The sequence below is a fragment of the Cupressus sempervirens genome, chromosome 1 (genome assembly GCF_028749045.1).
Source record: "Cupressus sempervirens isolate cs-2001-9-10 chromosome 1, ASM2874904v1, whole genome shotgun sequence".
Lineage (NCBI taxonomy): Eukaryota > Viridiplantae > Streptophyta > Pinopsida > Cupressales > Cupressaceae > Cupressus > Cupressus sempervirens.
The window spans coordinates 283,832,193-283,856,318 of NC_143118.1; the positions used below are offsets into that span (position 1 = coordinate 283,832,193).

The 24,126-nt window shown below is 31.5% G+C and overlaps 1 pseudogene; it reads left to right on the forward strand.

Moving 5' to 3' along the window:
* The first annotated feature begins 7,755 nt into the window (after positions 1–7,755).
* On the forward strand, positions 7,756–11,540 carry LOC149577202 (alpha pinene synthase, chloroplastic-like; annotated as a pseudogene).
* The last annotated feature ends 12,586 nt before the right edge of the window (positions 11,541–24,126 follow it).

The window sequence follows — 24,126 nt, forward strand, 5'->3', positions numbered from 1 at the left end:
ATAGTTAAATCTAGATTATCCTCTCTACAATTAGGAATCCAGTCAAAAAAATTTAAAGCACGACCTTTAAACATACATTCAGAAACACTAAGAAATTATTTTTTCACCATCTCATCACAACAATGAATAAAGATTAATTTTTTACATTAATGAGATATACTTAACTAGAAGCCATAGAATTCCTCCACCCAGTGAATTAGATTATGCATCTGCACTTTGGGGCTATTCCAAAAGGTGAATAAACCTACCTCTTGGCATTCTCCCCAACATTCTTCACTATCTTGATTGCTGATAATGAGAACCATGTCTTCATTATTTGTAAAAGGTTGATGAAAATCTTCAGGGAGCATAGGTTGAAAAGTTAGAGTCTCCTTGTGATGTGGTGGGATGTAGATAGTACGAGAACGCAATGGAGGGAGAATCTGTGAATGAGATGGAGCAACTACATATGGATAGAATGTGAAACCCTTTTTTCTCAGATATAAAAGATTCAAATTCTGGCTAGCGTATCTTGTAGAATTGAACACAAATATTTGCTTATCTAAGCTAGATGAAGAATGCGACCTAGGTGATGAGATGCCCCTAAATTCAGTAGATGAATCTTGAAAAGGACATTGAGTTCAATTACTGTCCCTTCCATTCTATAAATATGCCAATGGTCCAAATTTTTTTGAAGTTTTAACTGCCGATTTACCTGCATAACTGGAATCCTCCATCCTTCTCTACATATTAGAGCTTCGAAAACCTTGGGTATTTTGTCTATATGAATGCACATGCCTATATTTGGTTTGTTTTGAAAGTCTGTTTGAATGAGTTCTAACAAAATTTGCAAACTTTGCCCAATTCACAATTTTAGCTTTTTTGTGTCTACTCGCCATTTTTATTTATATTTTCATGCAATTTTTAAATATATTTTTTTAATAGAATTTTCTTGATTAATTTCTCAATTAATTAAATATAATTAAATACTAATTTTTATTTATAATTTTTTGTTAAATTAAATCATTTTATATTCTCTTAATATGATTTAATTATAACTAAAGATCACTATATACTAACATCAATAAATATATAAACTGAGTATGAAATAACATCTAATCAAATCTGGTAACCAAGTATCACTAACCATAAAAATGGCCTTAAAGAATCCAACAATCCAACATGAAAGGTAAACTAGGGGTAGGGATTATAAGTATGGGGTAAGAAGGGATGATTCGATTGAGCATTAAGAGGACACCGGGAAAGTGTGGACCCCACTAAGTAATAGCTGTGATATGATGTAATTAAATATTTATGTATTATTGAATATCTTAGTATGTGTAGGATCATGGTGTGCTAAAAAGTGGCGATGTGAAAAAAGTGGAGTATGAAAATGTCTAAAAGAATTTTGGAATTTTCTTTAACTTTTTTCCACCCATCCTGATACTAAGGAAAAAAGGTTGGGCCAAGCCTTATTGGGTATCTGATCCATTATCGGGTACGTAATATCATATTAGGTATCCAATATAATAGTAGGTATCCAATATGAGATTAGATACCTTAAACCTACGACATGGAATTTTTTTTTTTTTTTTAATGGAAAAAAAAAAAGCTTGAGAGAAAATAAAACATTTGTGTTTGAGTTTGGTTTATGTTGTTTCCATTTTGAGTATCAGATATAGGAATGGATATACAATATAAGTAACATTCTTTTGTATTCTTTATTATTTTGAATGAATTTTAATATAAATTAGGCAGTTTAAATAGAAATTGTAGAAAATTACTTTTTTTTAATAGAAATGTTGTTTTGTAATTTAATAGGTATGGCTAAGCCAAATGATGACACTGAACCAAGATAAAATGTTCCTCAAAACCCTCTGCCAAATGATCCATTACCCCTCAAAATCCTCCACCAAATGATCCCCTACCTTCTCAAAACCCTCCACGAATTAAATATTTGATAGAAGAAAATCTCACTGAGTTAAGGGTTTTGAAAACCACATATAATAGTATACATGCATTCGCTGCCATGTTATCCATGTTAAACACTTACCAATGAACAAAATGTTCCTCTTCACTGGTGCAAGAAAAGTCATGCCATGTTTGATGATGGGTTAGACTATGATGAGGTTGCAACCCTAAACGTAATTAAAGATGATATAGTTAACATATTTGCAGACCCAAAAACTAATAAGATAGTAGATCAAAAAAAGCCAAAATTATCAATTAAATGGTGCACAAATCAGGCTATGCATCCAAATTTTTGGAATCATTGGTGGATGGTTAAATTGAAAAACCTCCACACAACAATTTAGAGGTGCCATTTTATTTCTGCAGAAAATTGTATGTCCAATTTGTGTTACACCTCATGGAACATGAGGCCCAACATGGGTGTAGGAGGAGGAGCTCATCTGGATAGACCCTTTTCCCAGTGGAAGAAAGCTAACACTTGTCCCCCCTACTGATGTCTCCCCCCCTCCTCCAATGCAGCATCTTTATATCATTGCAAAGACTAGCTCTCAAACTATTAGAGCCATCCATAGATTGAGTAGCCTTTTGATATCCCAAGCTAGGTCATTGTTGCCTCCCTCTGTTGATGATGCTGCGACAAGTTCATCATTAGGGAGCTTACCACATGTTTATGTGACCCATACTTGAATAATGTGCAATAATATTTATTTGGATCCCATAGGTGATCTTTCTTAGTATCAGTTTGTATTTCAGGAGGATGATCCACCAGACACGCGTACAAAGTCTACACACCCTGACGTGAGAGAGGAGGGGCATGTAGAGACATGAAATCCTTTTGTGTTAGTACATGTATACATTTTTTTATCGCATATGTTATTTAAAATTAATCTTTATAATAGAGTAATTTTAACCCATACTGACTTATACATGTATGTGATATCCATTCATGTTTAGGTGATGACTAAGGAGGAGCTCAAGTAGGTTGGTAATGTCGTGCTCTTGGCTATTTAATTTGGCCTTGAGACATCTACGGTAAATTATGTTGTGTTCTCATTTTTTCTATTTTATATTGGAGCATATACAGTTTCTAATCTTTCGTTTCTCTTGGAGCATATTGGAGCATATACAGTTTGATAAGGGAAAGGTAATTATGTGCTTTTAAAGTAATTAAATATCAAGGCATTCTTGTAAATTATTTATGCTAATGAAATTTAATTACATTATTTATTGCACATGGCTGTTGGATACAATTGTTCAATTGAGTATTGTCTTTGATGTTACAAGAATGTCATATCAGTCATCAAACAGAGTCTACCGACCTTAGTTGGTCAACAAGGCAAAAGACAAAGTCTACTAAGCTCAGAAGGTTAGCAAAGAAGGTTTATATTGTCTACGGAGTGTTCTTAGGCTTTAACTTGTGTAGATAGTTATTACTGAGCTTTCAAGGTTAGCATAGGAAATTTAGTTGTTACCGAGCTCACTTGGTCCTCAAAGGAAAATAGTGCAGGAAATAGTTCTTACTCAGCTCTCATGGACAGTGAAGGAAATTTAGTTCTTACCAAGTTAACTGAGCAGCCAAAGGATTTTGCAAATTTTGCAATGTTAACCGAGTTAAGATGGTTAACTCGGGAAAATTGTTTCTGGAAGCAATACTTACTGAGCAGGGTCGGTCAATGTTGGATTTCATTGTTTTGTGAAATAAAATTTATTTGTTTAATGTAATATTTGCAGCCGACTGATGTATGGTTTATTGGTAAATTTAATATGTGAATGAGCTGACTTGATAATCTGAATGGTATATATAAGAGGTCAAGTTGTGAATTCTAAGTGTGTGATGGATTTGATGTCATATGAATGTGAAGGAGGATTGATTATTGTGAAAGTGAATGTTGAAGAATGATCAAAGATCACTAGGAAGAAACAAAGCTATATTTGATCGAGGAGGATCTGATGGTGTAGAATATAGGTCTGTAATCAGTAAATTAAGTTACATCTTATTCAAGTCAATTCATTGTTACTTTCTAACCACTATAGAAGTGATCTCAAATCTCTTAACAGAGTTGGTTTAATAGCCATTTTGTAAATCCTCTAACAAGGTGACAGTTCAGTTGAATTGTTCTAAAGACCTCTAGCAAGGCCACTCCTAATAGGGTGATTAAATCCTCTAACAGGGTCACACCTAACAGTGTGTATTGTAACCTTTAATAGGGTTGGCTCCTAACAGGGCTCACTTTTGAAGAGTGAAAATTGGTAGCTAGTTACTTGGTGGTTTTTCCCATATTTGGTTTCCACGTTAAATCTGGTGCCTCTTGTCCTCATGTTATTTACTTTTGCATGCATGCTAATAATTATGAATGCTAAAGATTAGTAACAAGTTAAGTTACCAAGTTCCAACATTTTTTTGATGTGTTTATTGAGTTACTACAATAACTAGTTATTTAAGACATCTAAGGGATCATGATTTGTTTTTTGGGTAACTGATTCACCCACCCCCATCAGTTACTTCATTCATAATTCCAACACATGGCATCGTTACTAGTGATGAGTCTACGAAGATTCGACATCGCAGACCCTCAGGCATTTCCATTCGCAATGAGTGGCCCATCGTAGATATAAGTATCATTTATCTATTGTTTTAATAAAGAAATTCAAAACTAATTTTAATGATATTAACAACTAGGGTTTTGTATCTCATAGGAAACACCTAGTCCATAGGGGGTTGGATGTCAGAGTTTTGTATCTTTTCTCAAACAACTATTATATCCAGAGGAGGAGTCAACAGAGGTAAGTTGTAGTTCAAATTCTTACTTATATGTTATAAATTTATTTTTCTATGAATTATAATGTTATAGTTTAAGTTGTAGATCCACCTGGCAACCATACTTGAACATATACATGCCACAACCAACCAAGTTTCAGACATGTTGACATATGAGAGGACTCTTGACCAATGCAAGAGGTTAACAAGAGAGTTATTTATGATGAAAGTATAATACTATAAATCTTTATTAAAAAAAAGATCATTATGCTAAGTTTAAAATATTTCATTTTTTAACATAGTCAAAGCTATCTTAAAAAGCATACCCATTTAAAAGTGTCCACAAGTTTGGAAGAATGCAATTTACAACCAATAGAAGCTTTCTTTTTCCTTGAGGTACCCACCTCATATTTGACCCCTTGAATTAATAGTGCCCATATTTTGAGTTCTTGAAATACTCACATTGATGAAGTATATTGTTATTTAATTTGAAATATAGCAAACTATACCTTCAAACAAATAATAGTCAAACCACATTCAACTCTTCTCATGTAACATGTGTTATCATTCTATTTGCCCATTAGATTCTTATTAGCACTGAGTCATATATCTAGTCAGCATCTCCTAGGCGAATTACCACACTAGCAGCACATGGTGCTCTTTGATTGGCTATTAATTTTTCCACCACACCGTATGGCTTGCGAACACATGTGACATTTTGATTGGTTCACTTTGTCACTATGGTTAACATCCATGCAACTTTCAGATGCAACAAAGCAACAACCATTGATCTCTTGCGACACAATAAAATCTCATCACATCTTCTCTGGACTCGCTTAACCATGTGTCGTAATGTCACCTTGTCACGTGCCACCTAACTACCTACTATGTCATCGGTGAAAAAGCAATATCTTGCCATGTGCCAATTCTACCATGTCACCTGCCTCAGTAATCATGTTATGTGTCACATCATCATTCATTGGGCTGGCCCTGCTATCTCTCATCACCTATTTCCTTGGTCAAAATTGGTCAAACTTAGTAATCATGTCAGGTGTCACATCATCATTCGTTGGGCTAGCCCCGCTATCTCTCATCACCTATTTCCTTGGTAAAAAATGCTCAATGTAGTTTAGTCAAAATTTGTCAATGAACTACACAGTTGGCCAAGGCCCCACCAAGCATTTAATCATAAAGTTATTTTTTTATGAATATTTAATCATTATCATAATGAAAACTAAACTAAATAATTTTTGAAGGCCAAGGACGCTCGAGGAGAAATTGCTGCATCCATAGCATGTTATATGAGAGATCACTCAGAATCTAGTGAGGAAGATGCATTGAAGTCCATCAACTCTATGTTAGATGGACATATGAAAGAATTGAACATGGAGCTTTTCAAACATAACCAGATCCCAACATGCATCATGGATATTTCCTATGACACGTTAAGGTGTGCTCTACTTTTCTTCAAAGAGAGAGATGGATTTAGCATTTCTAGTAAAGATATGAGGAATCATGTCAAAAAAATTCTCATTGATCCCATCATCATGTAATATTAATAATTTATGGGGTACTATGATTATGAACTACTTTTTCAAGTATAAAAAGATTTATAAATTCTCTATAATCAAGTGATAGAGGATAATAAATCTCTAGGTTATTTCAGTGTATCAGTTTGTTTTCATGTATTAAAAAAATTTATTCCTTACTATTGTTCCTCGTTTTGACCATGACATATGAATCTCACGTTTCTGTTATGCTACAAATATCCTTCAATTTATTTTATTGTCTATAATTTGGTTTCAATATACAATTTATTAAAGGCTTGAGGTAATTTATTTTGAAGATAGGAGTATGTCCATTTGATATAGATTTATGCCATATCCTTGTCATGTTAATATATTGCAATATCTTACATTTTTATTAAGTTTTATTTTAATTATAGTTCAGGGGTTTGTAGTAACATCGAGGAGTTATTTTTGGCTATTGGAGTGATGACCTGTCAACGTCAACATCCCACCAATTGAGCAAGTTCCCACTCACTAGACCAGTCATTTTAATGAGACCACGCAGTGAATGTGGACATGATTCTAGAGTGTATGGAAGAAATGAACTCCATTGATCTCAACACCAAATAAATACGGTCATGTCGCATTCAACCAGCTTGGCGAGCTTGAGTGCATGCACAGGCCATCAGTGATTTGTGATTTGTGCTTTTTTATAAATCAAACTCTGGAGAGTAAATGACATCCAATTATTCTGACAATACAATGAATTCTTGTGTACCATTTTCTTCTAAAATTTATGATTCTAAAATAAAAATAACAGCCATAAAAATATCTTCAACCAATAAGAAAAATGGAATTGTGTTTCAGAAATTGATTTTAAAAATATTATCATTCAAACATTAGGATTATGAATTTTGTTTGCCATGCCAGTTAATACGAGGAGGTCTAATGAGAACGTTAGTTCCCTTTTATATAGGCATATAGGGAGGGACTAATAATAGGCAAGGACTAATAATATGAAATCTAATGATTCCATTGGCTAGTTGCCAAAGATAAGAACTAATAATTAATTAAAAAATATATTTTAATTCTGCCACGTGACTGCATATTAATATATTGTCTTAATTTATTAGATCCCCATACCTCTCCCATGTGATTGATTACTAAGATATTTCAAACAATTTCATTAGTCCAAATTGTGTGAAATCAAAGTCAAAGTAGGCCGGCATACCTTTCCCATGTGATTTATTACTAAGATATTTCAAACATGTTGATTATTCGAAATCGTGGGAAATCAAGGTAGACAGAATAACATACAAGTCTTGTCAAGTCAAATAAATGCGTATAAAAATTAGCTACTTGTTTCATTGAGTCGAAACTTTGTGATAGGTGTACCAGTATTTCATTTTTTAATTCTCGTGTATGTACCTCTCACAAGAAATATAATTCATTAATATATCTTTTTGTCTACAAAAGGCCAGGAAATACCCCTGCAAAATCACCATTAGAAATCTAAGCCTACACTCTGCGAAGGCTCTGATGTCTGTCTCTTCCCTGGCTTGAGCTTGTGCTTGAAATCTAAGCCCACCCATCTCGTAAACACTTCTCCCAAATCATTCCCAACATTAGAAACAAAAGGTCTGGGGAATCCAATAATGAATAAGGCCATGGCCAGCACTAGAACTGTTCACGAAAATCTCACTAGGCGTACGGGAAATCATCATGGAAACTTGTGGGACGATGATTTCATACAATCCCTCCCTAAACTGCCGTACGATGTAATCTTCTTTCACACCATATTTATCCCATGCTTTGTTATTCCTTTCTTTTTTCTAACATGATAATATGAATTACAATGTAACTATCTATTTGTATTTGTTTTGTATGTAATTTTTCAGGCTCCTGAATATCGTGAGCGTGCCGATAGACTTGTCGGGGAGGTCAAAGACATGTTCAATGCATTGGGTGCTTCAGATTCTTCTTCACAAAATGTTTTGAAACGCCTTAAAATGGTAGATAAAGTTGAACGCCTCGGAATAGGACGACACTTTCAGAAGGAAATAGCAGAAACACTTGATTATGTTTATAGGTATACTGTAAAAATCACACACTAGTCATTGATTTTTAAAATAAAACAATAAACTTTTTCGAAATTTAATTTTTCCCCTTTACATGTGTAATGTTTAAGACTGATAGAATGTTATAAACAAAGATTGTATGGTTTAAACGACGATTAAGGTGGTTGGCATGTCATGTGTATGATTGCAACTGAGAGTTATTTGAGTTGCAGGTTTTGGAACGACATCAGCAGTAAACATTTGAATACCACAGCTTTGGGACTCCGAATCCTTCGACTACACAGATATCCCGTTTCTGCAGGTATGATAGGCTTTACTATACTTTATTATATGAAAGGCTTTGCTCTACTTTATTATATGAAACTATTTTTTGTTTCTGGTTGAAACTATACGACTTTATTTCCACATCACAATACAACTTAATGTGTTTTATTACTATTATTATTTTAAGTAGATATGATGCAATGGCAGATGTGTTGGAAAAGTTCAAAGAAAAAGATGGGAAGTTCTTTCGTTGCCCCACTCAATCAGAGGAGGAGATAAAGAGTATAGTAAGCTTGATTCAAGTTTCATTGATTGCGTTCCCAGAGGAGAACATAATGGACGAAGCTAAAGACTTTTCTACTATGTACTTAAACCAAATCCTGCAAAAGACTCCCACTTCTAGTGCCAATCTTCTACAAGAGGTAGTAATGATGCTGGTGGTCATTGAAAAAGAAAAGATGCTATGTTTTCCGTTATAATGATGCTTGTTTCTGTTAGAATGTTAGAATGTAGGAAATATCGTAAAGTTATTTTGTTTAAACTCTAATGCAAACACTATCGTGCGCAGATATCACATAACTTAGAGTATGGTTGGCACACCAATTTGCCAAGATTGGAAGCAAGGAATTATATGGATATATATGGAGAAAATAGCTCATGGCTCAAGTAACTAAACTATTTTTAATTTTGAATAACAATAGGAACATGTATCCCCATTTTCTATTCTAGAATAACTATTTCAGAATAACAATTCCAATTCCCATATTTCTATTCCTGCAACCAAACAGACCTAGAGTAATATTCTTACATATTTTTACTTTCAATGACTAATTTTTAGGAACGAGGATAATCAGAAGATTTTATATCTAGCTAAATTGGATTTTAATATTATGCAATCATTGTATCGAGAGGAACTTCAAATGATCAATAGGTAAGTTGATTGAAAGATATTTAAACTACTTTCAAAATTGATAACACTTAATCATTTTATTAGTATGAGGTTGTTTGAATCTTTCATCTTGAATTGAATATTTGAATTAGGATATGCATATATATCTACAAAATAATGTTTATAAATTTGTAAGATTACTTTTTTCTATGCTTATAAAACATTTTTATTTTATTTTATAATTTTACATTGTATTTTTATGTAGTTGGTGGACTATTTTATTTATATTTTTCATTTATGAAATTTATTTGTGTTTATCATGTTTAGATGGTGGAAGGAGTCAAAATTATATACATTGGAGTTTTGTGGACATAGACATGTGGAATATATCTTTTCGGCATGTGCAATTACAGCTGAACCTAAATATTCAGCTTTTAGAATTGCCTTTGCAAAATTCTGTACCCTTGGAACGGTTATAGATGATATTTATGATACGTATGGAACACTTGATGAACTTGAACTTTTCGGTGACACCTTTAACAGGTATGAATTTATTTATGAACTATTTGTTTAAATTTTTTTATTTTATAAAATATTATTAATATAAAGTATTGACATTTGGTTTAGGTGGGATTCCCCTCCTGTAGATCACCTTCCAAAATATATGAAAATTGCATACCATGCACTTTATGATGCAATTAATGAAAGTGTACACGAGGCACAAAAGATTCAAGATAGAGACACTCTCCACCATGCTCGAAATGCGGTATAAATAAATACTCTTTATATTAGATGCTTGTCATCAATTCCTTCAAAATTTTATTTGTTTATAATACTACTTTCTTTTCAAGGTGTATATTTTTCATTTTATTTTCAAGAAAATCAGAATAAAACTATTGAATACACTATATATAAAATATGGGTACTATTTTTTAAATATCAATTATTACTAAAATTGATTTATTTAAATTTATTTCAAGATTAATTAAAATAAATTTTTTGTTTACTTCTCTATTTTCCATTTCTTCCATTCATCTAGTAATGACACTCACGTATTTCTTATATGTTTGTTAAGTTCAACTCACTACGTATTTCATATTTAATTACAATGCACATTTCTTTATAATAGAGTATATCAAAAGATTTTTTAAAAGAGTGCATACATTTTCCTTAATATGGTTATTTTGAAAATCAGGTTAGTATTGATTAGGTTAATGTACTCAATTATTAAGATTAATTTATATGGTTGGATTTTAAATAAATTACATTTTATTGCAGTGGGATGGCTATTTAGATTCTATGTGGAAAGAAGCTAAGTGGCTTTCTACTAGACATATACCAAATTTAAGTACATACTTAAAAAATAGAGTAGAGAGTGCAGGCTCTCGTACAGCTACATTGCAAGCACTATTAACAGTAGATAAAATTTCAGAAGACGATCTTCAAAAAATTAATTATCCATCAAGGTTCAATGATCTTTCGGGACTGGCTGTTGGATTAAGAGGTGATATTCGAACATTCAAGGTATGTCATATTGTACCAATCAAAATATAGTATTTTTATTTATAGAGAAACTATAAAGTTATTTTTTTAATGAAGATCTAATCATTATCATAATGAAAACTAAACTAAACAATTTTTGAAGGCCGAGGCAGCTCGAGGAGAAATTGCTTCATCCATAGCATGTTATATGAGAGATCACTCAGAATCTAGTGAGGAAGATGCATTGAAGTCCATCAACTCTATGTTAGATGGACATATGAAAGAATTGAACATGGAGCTTTTCAAACATAATAAGATCCCAACATGCATCATGGATATTTCCTATGACACATTAAGGTGTGCTCTACTTTTCTACAAAGAGAGAGATGGATTTAGCATTTCTAGTAAAGATATGAGGAATCATGTCAAAAAAATTCTCATTGATCCCATCATCATTTAATATTAATAATTTATGGGGTACGATGATTATGAACTACTTTTTCAAGTATAAAAAGATTTATAAATTCTCTATAATCAAGTGATAGAGGATAATAAATCTCTAGGTTATTTCAGTGTATTAGTTTTTTTTCATGTATTAAAATATTTATTCCCAACTATTGTTCCTCATTTTGACCATGACATATGAATCTCACGTTTTTTTTATGCTACAAATATGCTTCAATTTATTTTATTGTCTATATTTTGTTTTCAATATACAATTTATTAAAGGCTTGAGGTAATTTATTTTGAAGATAGGAATATGTTCATTTGATATATATTTATGCCATATCCTTGTCATGTTAATATATTGCAATATCTTACATTTTTATTAAGTTTTATTTTAATTATAGTTCAAGGTATGACCCTTATTTTGTGTGTGTGTGTGTGTACACACACACACACACACACAAACAGAGAGAGAGAGAGAGAGAGAGAGAGAGAGAGAGAGAGAGAGAGAGAGAGAGAGAGAGAGAGAGAGAGAGAGAGAGAGAGAGAGAGAGAGAGAGAGAGAATTTTACTCTCTAATTTCTATTGAAACATAATCATAGATTTTGAAAACAAAAAGTACATATTTGAATGTATTTATGCTTAGTATATAAAAATTTGATTATATTCATTGATATCATTAATAATACATCTCATTTATAGCCATTCTTCTTATTTTCTTTCTATATTTAGGTTATGAAAGAAAATAAATGTGTAATTTTCAATTCACCAAGAATGTATTTGAGATTTCTACACAAAAAGGAAAAAAATAGTAACTCAAAAATAGAAACATTTTTTCTTGTATCAAACCTCTTCAAATTTATTATTTTCTCTTTTGAAAAAGACACAATATAAAAAACAAATAAGTATTTATTTTTTGTAGTTGTGTAAAGAGAAGTGAATGTTTGATAAAGGCTTGATACCTTGAACTTTTGATGTATATTTGTATACTATATAGGAATAATTAGAAATTACAAGTTAGAAAACATTCTTTATCAATTATATTGTTAAACAATAATATATGTATGGTAATGGAAAACTTCAAATGAAATAGTATATAGTATGGTAACATTGACCCAATTATTATATTGTTCCTAAGAATATATAACACACCTCAAAAAAATACTTCGCCTTATCAAGAGACCATGCATAAGTCTTTACAAAACTTCCCTACATAAGTCTTCACAAAACTTGTTGGTGATATAAAATATGTACATCTTTTAGAAAATAGCTTTACTTTAATAAATAAATCCTAACTTGAGTTAGGCTTAATCAAGATTCCTTGCTACCCTTAAAAGAGTAAACATCTTTGAGTTTAACTATGAAGTAATAAATCTCAAACTCGTGAATAACCATTTCTCAAATTATTCAAGAGCAAAGAAATTTTGATACTAAAGAGCTCCATCAAATTTTTTGATAACACTTAAAATGGTATAATTCCTATTCATAAAATCACAATCTCCATGGACAGAACTCCATATTGACGTCAACACAAAATTTGCTACCTTTTTCTATCAAAATTTATAAAATACATATACTCTTTATAGATGTCAGCACTAAAGATGACATCTGAAGTCCAAAGTAAATAATGAAATCTAATAATACTTTAGATGTGAAGAATTATAACCATCTATTAGAAAAAGAATATGGTACAAATAGAATATAACCATCCATTAGAAATACAAGATTATAATGAAAGGAATCAACTATGCAAGTACATCCAACAATGACATCCAGCTCTCAGACCTCAATGGTATAAGAAACACTACCACTCAACCTCCTGGAACTTAAATGGCCCACTCGCACCATGCTGATGAGATAATCTCAAGTCCCAAATGAATATCAATCCATAACTCATAAGCAACATTTATGTCAAGGAAACACCTGATAGAAATCTATCTCAAAGGGTACCAAGACACAAATAACATCTAGACCCAAAGGCAACAAAGACACATAGGAAATCTACTATGTAAGTGGGCAAGTGGCATCGCTTGAGAAAACTCTAAGGTTACCCTAGTAGTCTCTCTAGACTCTAGCTCCCTAGTGTCTCTATATGGCATTAGTATCTTTTTTTACAAATAAGGCATACTAACAAGGCAAGGTTGCAACCAAGCATCCTCTCTACTCCCATCCTAGCCTATACTAGCACTCAAGTTATTGGCGAGGAAAAACATTGACTCTTATTAATTCATTTTAATCTCATTCAATGAAATGTTATCACTTATTAAAACAACTTACAATGGGTTACTGAGAAAACCTCTTTAGGGCTCCGACCTCCATTGTAAGACACTTCCCAAGGTACCCATAGATTACCTCCCTAAGATTATAAAAAGTACAACTCATAAAATCACAATTTTCACCTTAGTCCTATGCAAGCAACTAGATAAAACGTATAGATAAATCACAATAATCACATCAGTCCTATATGAGCAAACAGAAAGCATCAAAAGATAACTGATCAAAAATCAAGGGTTACACTAGAAAAATCACACCACACACTTTAGTTCTATATAAGAAACTGGCAAGCATTAACAAGAAACTGATCAAAAAAATAATAATATAGAATTATGTTAATACATCACCATAGTTAGGTATATAAAAGATCATGAGCAAAATATACATAACATCATCACAGAAAAAAACTTCCCAAGCCTCTAGTAAACATCCTGATTGGTCAACATACTAAACCACAACCCAACACTAGTTAACCACACATCACATAATGTACATAACAAATGTAGCTTTCATAATTCATTAGGTTTGAAAACATAAAGTTCAATTTTCACTATTGGGTTTCAAGTTTTTTTTTTTTTTTCAAGGGTCATAAATACTAAGGTTTTTGAATTTTCAAAAGACATAAAAATTTCCCTAGTATTTAGGGAAATTTTGAAAATTGAATAGTCAAGCAAAACCCAAGTTTATTAAAATAATTATTTTCCTAAAATCAATTATCAAATTTACTTTCCAAATATATTTTAATTCTTTGAAATATTCAATTTAAATATTATTAAAATTCAACAATAATCAATTAAATTATTATTGATAATAATTGTTTTTTTATTAATAATTTATATTAAATAATTAATAAAATAATTACTAATCTATTAATAAAATACTAATTATTATAAATAATAATATTTATAATATTTAATATTTAACAATAATATATATATATATATATATATATATATATACCAATATCAAATGTTAAATATTTAAAAAATAATAATAATTTTTTTGAAACAATGACTTAAAAAATAACATCTTACCTTTGTTTGTTTTGTAGCCCATAGGCTTGTTGTCGTGGTAGCTCTGCTGAAGCAATAGTAGGGTACTATCATAGGCAGTACCTTCTACTATGGCAGTAGAGTATGCAGTGTGACTGGCTTTAAAAGTCTGTTGGTAGCACTGCAATTGTAGGAGAGGAGTAGGGGAGGGGGGTTCTTGGCCCCACCTCCCTTTTATTTAATATTTTAAAAAAATAAAAATTATTTAAAACAAAACAAAATAAAAGACGCCATTCCAACCAGTACAAATTTTATTCTTAAAAATATATTAAATATAATTATTGCAGTATTTATCAATTACTTTGGCAATTATATAATTCTCTTTTTAAAACAACTTTCCATAATAGATCAAATAAGAAAACAAATATAAACTTATTGAATTTGTAAATCAACTTTCTTGTATTTTTTTTCAAACCTCATCCTGAATCCAAACAATCAAATTATGAATACCCAAATATCTTAGACAAGGGTTTCCAATCTCAAATTCATTCTCCAACATTTTCAAAGAACAATAAATTTTAACACAAGGGTTTCAACTTGAATTAAATTCAAAAGACATATCCATACAAACACGAAGAAGACAGAGGAATTTTGAAAGAAGATTATTGCACAAAACTCAACAAGATCCTATGTCGATCTGATGCTTAACAAAAGGATGCTCAGAGCTCACAAGAAATCTTGGTTCTCTTGAAACCTCTCTTTCTCAAAAATTTGCTCCTCCAAACCTATGTGTGGAGAAATGAGCTCTAATTTCTTAATAAAGAGCTTTCTCCCTCTTAATCTTTCAATTTTGCAATCACACGAAACCTTTTTCTTTATTATTTTAATTATTTTAATTTCATGTGCACGCTTTTTGAATTTTAATTAAAATAAATTTAATTTAATTTATTCTTTCTCTCTTTTATTAAATCACAAGATGTCTTTAATAATGTATTTATTAATTTAACTAATAATAATATTTAGGGTTTATTATAAAAATAAAAATCCTAAATAAATTAAATAAATATAATTATGCCAAAATTAGAACTTTAATTAAATATTTTAAATTTAATTCTTTTATTTTATTAATTTCTCAAAAAAAAAATTTGATCAGTAAACGACCAAGGCCTCTATTATTTTTATTAATTTAAATAAATATTTTCTTTGAGCATCTTCATTTTAGAAATGAAAATAAACCTTTTAGAACCTGCAAAATTACCTTGAGACCACCATTCTCTGATATTTCCTAAGAAACTAGAGTCCAAAAGCCACATCTTTTTGCATTCAAATGAATTTCTACTGGGTTTGTGGGGTTTAATTAGCTCCAATATGATAGGTAAATGATCCGATCCAACAATCGGATGAATCGAAGACTAAATATTTAGATTATTTACTTCTAAATCTCCTTTGATAAGAAACTTATCTAGTTTCTCTGTGATATACGCAAAACCCTTCTATTTGTTATTCCATGTATGAATCCCATTACTACAAGGAACGTCAATTAAATTCTGACCTTCACATCATTCTTTGAAATCCTTCATGGATTGGGAGATCTGTTGAACTCCCCCAATTTTATCATTCATATTTAATATTGTGTTGAAATCTCCTCCTAAGATTATTCTAATGTTTTGGAAAGTTTCCATATAATAGCTAATTTCTTTCCATACTTATTTTTCTCTAAATGACTTATAGGCCCATAAATATTAAAAAGAACTAACTTGATATTTGATTTCACACTACTAACTAATCCACTAAGCTAATTATTCTTCGATGATAATATATCTAACTAAATTTAGGGAAATTTTGAAAACTGAATAGTCAAGCAAAACCCAAGTTTATTAAAATAATTATTTTCCTAAAATCAATTATCAAATTTACTTTCCAAATATATTTTAATTCTTTGAAATATTCAAGTTAAATATTATTAAAATTCAACAATAATCAATTAAATTATTAATGATAATAATTGATTATTTATTAATAACTTATATTAAATAATTAATAAAATAATTACTAATCTATTAATAAAATACTAATTATTATAAATAATAATATTTAATATTTAAGAATAAAATATTTATTATATATATAAACCCTAAGCCCCTAGATGCTCCTACAGATTAAAACATGCTACAACTCCAATTACCCAGTATTTTACCTAAATTAATTTCCTCTGTCTTGTTTAACTTGGTTTCTTGTAATAAAATAATGTCTGATTCAAACTTATTTAAATTTTGTTTTAAAATGCTTTTCTTGTTAGGGGCTTTAAGGCCCCTAACATTCCATGTAGTGATCTTTATGGTTCCGTGGGAAGGCTCTTCCTCTTCCCTTTGTTAAATAGTTGACTGATTTTTTGCTATTCTCGAGCTTTAACATCAACTTCTCTGAGTTCTTTAAGTGATTTTCTACCTCTTTTTCCTATCATTTTACCACAATTAGGAAATTTGACTCCTTCAAGATTATTTTTTATACCTAGCTGATCCTAATTTTCCTATGCACTCTTAATTGTTTCATCTTTATTACTTTCCTCATTCTCCTTTTCATCTATTTCTACCTCTAGAAGTAATTACTCTACTAAACACAGATGTGCCCTTGTCATTTTATTTTCATCCTCATAGCTTCTCTTGTCTATTGGTGTGTTCTTTGTTGACTTGTTTTCTTCTTCAAATGAAGATAAATCCCTTCTCAGATCTGTAAAAGTATAATTGTCTCCTCCCGGCTATAATACTTTCTGTAAGAGTTCTTCTTTTTCAGCCATGTGTTCATTATCTTCACTGTTCAAATCAAACACCTAGCTTAGTTCATCTGAAAGCTTCTCTATGTAGTCTAACTCTTCCTTTTTGAGCAAATCTATTTCTAACATTTCTTTCTTGTCCACTTTCTGATTCAAAAAATCTAGAAATTCTTGAATGTGAATATCCTTTGATTTGCATGCTTCTGATACATCTGTTCTGACCCTTATTTTTGATAAATCTCTTTTTGGAGATGGAGTCTACCAAAATTTGGTAAGCTACTTTGGAGACTCTTTATCTGGAGTTGACCTTGCTCGAGATGGTTCTACCCACTGTAGCTTAGTGTTTTTTTCAACTATATGTCTTCCATGTTTTCCCGAGGCTTCAAATAAAACTGTTTGTTCCTTATCATCCATACTACTTTGCATATTAGCTAGATTCTTATTGTCCTCCAATTTGGGTACTTATGACTGCTTTGGTTCACTTTCTCCCCTTCTAACTACTTTCTTTCTCTTATCTTTCCTATCTTTCTTTCTCTATTTTATGTTATTAACAATAATGCTTTGTAGCCTCATTCTGCTGCTTTCTTTAGGAGAAACTTCCTTAAAAAAAAGATTATTATCCTATCTAGGTACTTTCAACGGAGATAATTTTGTCTTGCACTTTACTATTGAGTTAATCACGTTTGACTGATGACTCCAATTTTTACTCTTTGGAGAAATATTAAATCTATCTTGTTGTCTACCTTTCTTTTGGCATGAATAAATGTTACCCTTTTCTGCTTCTACTTTAGAAGTATCTAAAGAATCTCTTATGTTACATTCCTCAATTTCATGTTCTTCCTACAACATCGTCAGATGCCTCATTCTGATCATAGATAAAGAACTATTGAGATCTAAAGTTCTAGGTAACATATTGAAGAAAGATTTCCTTTCATCATCAAGCCTAATTATTTCCGAGATCTTACCCTCATATTTCTAAAATTTTAAATTGTATGTTGATCTATTTGTGATAACTTTTATAGGTTTAAGATGTGTATTGTTAACTTGACATTTGATTAGGAGTTTAACATTGTTACATCTTTCAAATGACGCATCTAAATGAATCAACCTACCTAATGATTTTCGAATTCTTTTTAAAATACCTATTTGATTTAATTCTGGAGGTAATGAAGTAATCACAAACCATGTTGGAATAGTTAAATCTAGATTATCCTCTCTACAATTAGGAATCCAGTCAAAAAAATTTAAAGCATGACCTTTAAACATACATTCAAAAACACTAAGAAATTATTTTTTCACCATCTCATCACAACAATGAATAAAGATTAATTTTTTACATTAATGAGATATACTTAACTAGAAGCCATAGAATTCCTCCACCCAGTGAATTAGATTATGCATCTGCACTTTGGGGCTATTCCAAAAGGTGAATAAACCTACCTGTTGGCATTCTCCCCAACATTCTTCACTATCTTGAATGCTGATAATGAGAACCATGTCTTCATTATTTGTAAAAGGTTGATGAAAATCTTCAGGGAGCATAGGTTGAAAAGTTAGAGTCTCCTTGTGATGTGGTGGGATGTAGATAGTACGAGAACGCAATGGAGGGAGAATCTGTGAATGAGATGGAGCAACTACATATGGATAGAATGTGAAACCCTTTTTTCTCAGATATAAAAGATTCAAATTCTGGCTAGCGTATCTTGTAGAATTGAACCCAAATATTTGCTTATCTAAGCTAGATGAAGAATGTGACCTAGGTGATGAGATGCCCCTAAATTTAGTAGATGAATCTTGAAACGGACATTGGGTTCAATTACTGTCCCTTCCATTCTATAAATATGCCAATGGTCCAAATTTTTTTGAAGTTTTAACTGCCGATTTACCTGCATAACTGGAATCCTCCATCCTTCTCTACATATTAGAGCTTCGAAAACCTTGGGTATTTTGTCTATATGAATGCACATGCCTATATTTGGTTTGTTTTGAAAGTCTGTTTGAATGAGTTCTAACAAAATTTGCACACTTTGCCCAATTCACAATTTTAGCTTTTTTGTGTCTACTCGCCATTTTTATTTATATTTTCATTCAATTTTTAAATATATTTTTTTTATAGAATTTTCTTGATTAATTTCTCAATTAATTAAATATAATTAAATACTAAGTTTTATTTATAATTTTTTGTTAAATTAAATCATTTTATATTCTCTTAATATGATTTAATTATAACTAAAAATCACTATATACTAACATCAATAAATATATAAACTGAGTATGAAATAACATCTAATCAAATCTTGTAACCAAGTATCACTAACCATAAAAATGGCCTTAAAGAATCCAACAATCCAACATGAAAGGTAAACTAGGGGTAGGGATTATAAGTATGGGGTAAGAAGGGATGATTCGATTGAGCATTAAGAGGACACTGGGAAAGTGTGGACCCCACTAAGTAATAGCTGTGATATGATGTAATTAAATATTTATGTATTATTGAATATCTTAGTATGTGTAGGATCATGGTGTGCTAAAAAGTTGCGATGTGAAAAAAGTGGAGTATGAAAATGTCTAAAAGAATTTTGGAATTTGCTTTAACTTTTTTCCACCCATCCTGATACTAAGGAAAAAAGGTTGGGCCAAGCCTTATTGGGTATCTGATCCATTATCGGGTATGTAATATCATATTAGGTATCCAATATAATAGTAGGTATCCAATATGAGATTAGATACCTTAAACCTACGACATGGAATTTTTTTTTTTTTTTTAAAAGGAAAAAAAAAAAAGCTTGAGAGAAAATAATGCATTTGTGTTTGAGTTTGGTTTATATTGTTTCCATTTTGAGTATCAGATATAGGAATGGATATACAACATAAGTAACATTCTTTTGTATTCTTTATTATTTTGAATGAATTTTAATATAAATTAGGCAGTTTAAATAGAAATTGTAGAAAATTACTTTTTTTTAATAGAAATGTTGTTTTGTAATTTAATAGGTATGGCTAAGCCAAATGATGACACTGAGCTAAGATAAAATGTTCCTCAAAACCCTCTGTCAAATGATCCATTACCCCTCAAAATCCTCCACCAAATGATCCCCTACCTTCTCAAAACCCTCCACGAATTAAATATTTGATAGAAGAAAATCTCATTGAGTTAAGGGTTTTGAAAACCACATATAATAGTATACATGCATTCGCTGCCATGTTATCCATGTTAAACACTTACCAATGAACAAAATGTTCCTCTTCACTGGTGTAAGAAAAGTCATGCCATGTTTGATGATGGGTTAGACTATGATGAGGTTGCAACCCTAAACATAATTAAAGATGATATAGTTAACATATTTGCAAACCCAAAAACTAATAAGATAGTAGATCACAAAAAGCCAAAATTATCAATTAAATGGTGCACAAATCAGGCTATGCATCCAAATTTTTGGAATCATTGGTGGATGGTTAAATTGAAAAACCTCCACACAACAATTTAGAGGTGCCATTTTATTTTTGTAGAAAATTGTATGTCCAATTTGTGTTACACCTCATGGAACATGAGGCCCAACATGGGTGTAGGAGGAGGAGCTCCTCTGGATAGACCCTTTGCCCAGTGGAAGAAAGCTAACACTTGTCCCCCCTACTGATGTCTCCCCCCCTCCTCCAATGCAGCATCTTTATATCATTGCAAAGACTAGCTCTCAAACTATTAGAGCCATCCATAGATTGAGTAGCCTTTTGATATCCCAAGCTAGGTCATTGTTGCCTCCCTCTGTTGATGATGCTGCGGCAAGTTCATCATTAGGGAGCTTACCACATGTTTATGTGACCCATACTTGCATAATGTGCAATAATATTTATTTGGATCCCATAGGTGATCTTTCTGAGTATCAGTTTGTATTTCAGGAGGATGATCCACCAGACACGCGTACAGAGTCTACACACCCTGACGTGAGAGAGGAGGGGCATGTAGAGACATGAAATCCTTTTGTGTTAGTACATGTATACATTTTTTTATCGCATATGTTATTTAAAATTAATCTTTATAATAGAGTAATTTTAACCCATACTGACTTATACATGTATGTGATATCCGTTCATGTTTAGGTGATGACTAAGGAGGAGCTCAAGTAGGTTGGTAATGTCGTGCTCTTGGCTATTTAATTTGGCCTTGAGACATCTACAGTAAATTATGTTGTGTTCTCATTTTTTCTATTTTATATTGGAGCATATACAGTTTCTAATCTTTCTTTTCTCTTGGAGCATATTGGAGCATATACAGTGTGATAAGGGAAAGGTAATTATGTGCTTTTAAAGTAATTAAATATCAAGGCATTCTTGTAAATTATTTATGCTAATGAAATTTAATTACATTATTTATTGTACATGGCTGTTGGATACAATTGTTCAATTGAGTATTGTCTTTGATGTTACAAGAATGTCATATCAGTCATCAAACAGAGTGTACCGACCTCAGTTGGTCAGCAAGGAAAAAGACAAAGTCTACTAAGCTCAGAAGGTTAGCAAAGAAGGTTTATATTGTCTACGGAGTGTTCTTAGGCTTTAACTTGTGTAGATAGTTATTACTGAGCTTTCAAGGTTAGCAAAGGAAATTTAGTTATTACCGAGCTCACTTGGTCCTCAAAGGAAAATAGTGTAGGAAATAGTTCTTACTGAGCTCTCATGGACAGTGAAGGAAATTTAGTTCTTACCAAGTTAACTGAGTAGCCAAAGGATTTTGCAAATTTTGCAATATTAACCGAGTTAAGATGGTTAACTCGGGAAAATTGTTTCTGGAAGTAATACTTACTGAGCAGGGTCGGTCAATGTTGGATTTCATTGTTTTGTGAAATAAAATTTATTTGTTTAATGTAATATTTGTAGCCGACTGATGTATGGTTTATTGGTAAATTTAATATGTGAATGAGCTGACTTGATAATCTGAATGGTATATATAAGAGGTCAAGTTGTGAATTCTAAGTGCGTGATGGATTTGATGTCATATGAATGTGAAGGAGGATTGATTATTGTGAAAGTGAATGTTGAAGAATGATCAAAGATCACTAGGAAGAAACAAAGCTATATTTGATCGAGGAGGATCTGATGGTGTAGAATATAGGTCTGTAATCAGAAAATTAAGTTACATCTTATTCAAGTCAATTCATTGTTACTTTCTAACCACTATAGCAGTGATCTCAAATCTCTTAACAGAGTTGGTTTAATAGCCATTTTGTAAATCCTCTAACAAGGTGACAGTTTAGTTGAATTGTTCTAAAGACCTCTAGCAAGGCCACTCCTAATAGGGTGATTAAATCCTCTAACAGGGTCACACTTAACAGTGTGTATTGTAACCTTTAATAGGGTTGGCTCCTAACAGGGCTCACTTTAGAAGAGTGAAAATTGGTAGCTAGTTACTTGGTGGTTTTTCCCATATTGGGTTTCCACGTTAAATCTGGTGCCTCTTGTGCTCATGTTATTTACTTTTGCATGCATGCTAATAATAATGAATGCTAAAGATTAGTAACAAGTTAAGTTACCAAGTTACAACATTTTTTTGATGTGTTTATTGAGTTACTACAATAACTAGTTATTTAAGACATCTAAGGGATCATGATTTGTTTTTTGGGTAACTGATTCACCCACCCCCATCAGTTACTTCATTCATAATTCCAACACATGGCATCGTTACTAGTGATGAGTCTAGGAAGATTCGGCATCGCAGACCCTCAGGAATTTCCATTCGCAATGAGTGGCCCATCGTAGATATAAGTATCATTTATCTATTGTTTTAATAAAGAAATTCAAAACTAATTTTAATGATATTAACAACTAGGGTTTTGTATCTCATAGGAAACACCTAGTCCATTGGAGGTTGGATGTCAGAGTTTTGTATCTTTTCTCAAACAACTATTATATCCAGAGGAGGAGTCAACAGAGGTAAGTTGTAGTTCAAATTCTTGATTATATGTTATAAATTTATTTTTCTATGAATTATAATGTTATATTTTAAGTTGTAGATCCACCTGACAACCATACTTGAACATATAAAGGCCACAACCAACCAAGTTTTAGACATGTTGACATATGAGAGGACTCTTGACCAATGCAAGAGGTTAACAAGAGAGTTATTTATGATGAAAGTATAATACTATAAATCTTTATTAAAAAAAAGATCATTATGCTAAGTTTAAAATATTTTATTTTTTAACATAGTCAAAGCTATCTTAAAAAGCATACCCATTTAAAAGTGTCCACAAGTTTGGAAGAATGCAATTTACAACCAATAGAAGCTTTCTTTTTCCTTGAGGTACCCACCTCAATTAATAGTGCCCATATTTTGAGTTCTTGAAATACTCACATTGATGAAGTATATTGTTATTCAATTTGAAATATAGCAAACTATACCTTCAAACAAATAATAGTCAAACCACATTCAACTCTTCTCATGTAACATGTGTTATCATTCTATTTGCCCATTAGATTCTTATTAGCACTGAGTCATATATCTAGTCAGCATCTCCTAGGCGAATTACCACACTAGTAGCACATGGTGCTCTTTGATTGGCTGTTAATTTTTCCACCACACCGTATGGCTTGCGAACACATGTGACATTTTGATTGGTTCACTTTGTCACTATGGTTAACATCCATGCAACTTTCAGATGCAACAAAGCAACAACCATTGATCTCTTGCGACACAATAAAATCTCATCACATCTT